Source organism: Chelonoidis abingdonii, chromosome 11 (genome assembly GCF_003597395.2).
Source record: "Chelonoidis abingdonii isolate Lonesome George chromosome 11, CheloAbing_2.0, whole genome shotgun sequence".
In the NCBI taxonomy this organism is placed as follows: domain Eukaryota; kingdom Metazoa; phylum Chordata; order Testudines; family Testudinidae; genus Chelonoidis; species Chelonoidis abingdonii.
In genome coordinates, this window is record NC_133779.1 from 29230991 (window position 1) to 29233888 (window position 2898).

Genomic DNA, 2898 nt, shown 5'->3' on the forward strand with positions numbered 1-2898 from the left:
TTACAGACCCTGCACCAATCCACTCATGTGGGAAGAGAGGCCTTAGTCCAGTTAGCAGAAAAGTATTTCCTGGCCAGTGGACTTCGACCTTTGGCATCCCAAGTACAAGCAGACTGTCTGGTGTCCCAGAAGAACAACCCTAGGTCGGGACGTCCGGAACCACCAGCCACCTTGCTGCCCACACCAGGTCCAGGCTTGGTGTGGCTAATAGACTTTACCGAATTGCCTCGCGCCCAGGGATTTCAGTACCTACTTCTCTTAGTGGACTGTTTTTCGGGATGGCCAGAGGCATTTCCATGTCGCAACTGCACTGCCAAGACGGTAGCCCCTCAAGTTTGTTAAGGAAGTTATTCCCCGCTTAGGATTACCCCAGTGGATGGAATCAGACAATGGGCCCCATTTTGTTTCACAAGTTGTCCAGCATGTGGCTACTGCCCTCTGCATCCCCTGGAAGCTCCACACCACATGGTGACCCCAAGCTAGTGGAGTTGTGGAACACACCAACCAAACTCTCAAAAGACATCTTTCAAAAATCTGCCAAGAATCCAGCTTAAAGTGGCCTGGGGCGTTGCCCCTCTCCCTGCTCCGTCTTCGTGCTCTCCCCCAGGGTAGACGAGGGTTAAGTCCCTTTGAAATTTTGTTTGGGCAACCATGGCCTATGAATGGAATACCGGTACTGGCAGGAGAGTGAGTGATAGGGGATAAAATGTTATCTCAGTATATGTGCTCATTGTCTGCTGTCCTTCTTTCTCTTCACAGGTTCACCAAGGATTCGCAACCCCTTCTGCTAGACGCGCCTGTCCACTCCCTGCAGCCTGGAGACTCTGTCCTCGTCCGCACCTGGAAGGACGAACTCCTGCAGGAAGGGTGGAAGGGACCACATACAGTCCTGCTGGTATCCCACACGGCAGCCAAGGTTGAGGGACATAAGAACTGGATACACCATTCCCGGCTCAAGGCAGTGAAGGATTCCCTGTCATCGGATCAGTGGACTGTCCAGCCTGCTGGTAACTCAGACAACACCGACCTTGGACTTCGATTGCTGTTTAAACGACACAAAGGTCCAAAAGAGGACACTTCACCCACCTAAAGTGTGGTGAATTGTGCAGATCTTTGTCGGTTGTGACTTTGGACCCCAAGTTAACACTGTTTTGTTCCCTACCCCTGAACCCAGGGAAACGTCATGAGTTCAAGCCCTCAGTATGTTTTGTTATTGTTATTGTTATTGTTTTTCCTTAGTAGAGCACTTTTTGTGCTCCTGGTTTTGGTGTCCCTAATTGAAGCCCAAATGCATGCTGGTTGGGGTCCTAACACTCCCGATTTAACAATTAACACGTATGAGGCTTTGAAAGTTGCTTTTGCCAGCGACTTTAATCTCTCCAACTGCTGGATATGCTCCCATGCAGCAGGGTTGCCCTGGAGAGCAATTCCTAAGAATTGGTCTGATCATTGCCAGTGGTGGTTTGCTTCTGGGAAAAACGAGTCTTGTTTCACAAATAGTGTTCCTGGATTAAAACCCGGTTTGCCCAATTTGTTTAAAAATGGCTCCCATGAACAACAGTATGCCTTAAGTAATGATTCTTGGCATCCTTTTGGCAATGCCTCACATTTCCCACAGCCTATCAGGTTGCATTTGGTTCCATCAGGACTCCTCTGCTATCAGCAATCTGCAACAGCAAATCACACCTGGTTTGCTGGTAATAGTACTTGTCAGTATTATGTGTCCTCTGTGGCCAATGTTTCTATTCCTCTTTTCAATGCCTCAGGTCAGGACACTGGAGAAGGGTTCCTATATTTCTCTGCTAGTAGTTCCCTCATAATTCAGCAGGGATTTAATGGTATGGTGGCAAATGGGCAATCCTTTTATATCTGTGGTAAATTTGCCTATAAGTGGTTACCCCATCATTGACATGGATGTTGCTATGAAGGATTCCTTGCTCCTCCCCTTCGTGTTTTAGCCCAACTTCCACCTGGTCGCCCCAGACAGCGCAGGTCTCTGCAAGCTACCGCAGAGCCCATTAAAGAAGAAGATAGGCTGGGTATGATCCTCTTCTCATCCTATGGGATAGGACAGATGGCCCAGCTCTACCGCAGACTTTCAGTATTCTTAACCCGGTTTGCCAATGAGACCCTGGCCATAGAAAGGAGCCTCAGCTCTGAACTTTACCAACTTCGACTCTTGGCTTTGCAGAATCGACAGGCCTTGGACTATGTCCTGGCCTCTCAAGGTGGAGTCTGTGCCCTTATTGGGGATGAATGCTGTACATATGTCCCAGATAACTCAGCGAACATTAATAGACACATTCTATCTGCCGAACAAGCCTTTAATCAGTGGAAGGCTCAGGAACAGGTTTCTTCCCTTTTTGATTCTCTCTTTAGTTGGTTGCCTGACTTTGGTACGGTGGGTACAGAACTGATTCGTTTCCTAATAATAGGGGTAGTGTTGTGTTTATTTGTTCTCTTGTTACTTACCTGTTGTAAAGTTGTAATTAGTAAAATTTGCTCTTCCACTTCTTCCACACTAATGCTGATGGCTGGTCCATTTCAGCATCCCCCAAACCCAGATTTAAACCAAGTGCTGTCATCATATTATGAGAAGACTCAAGCAGGAGCTTTTTGAGTATTCTCAAAGGAGGGATTGTTGGGGACGCACTTGGCATAAACCAGATAACTCGAGAGGATGGAAGGCCATGAGAGCCAATGAAGTCCTCTTGCTCTGAGCCATAGTGTACCAGCTCTCCTCCAGACTCCATGTTTAACCCCAGGTTGCCCTTGTTGGGAGGGGCTATTCCTACTCCTACAGTTACTAGGCAGACTTGGCCCTGGGCGGGAAAACTGCATGGTTACTAGACAGACTTAGCCTTGGGTGGGGACAGGGTGAGTGACAGATAATGTTGT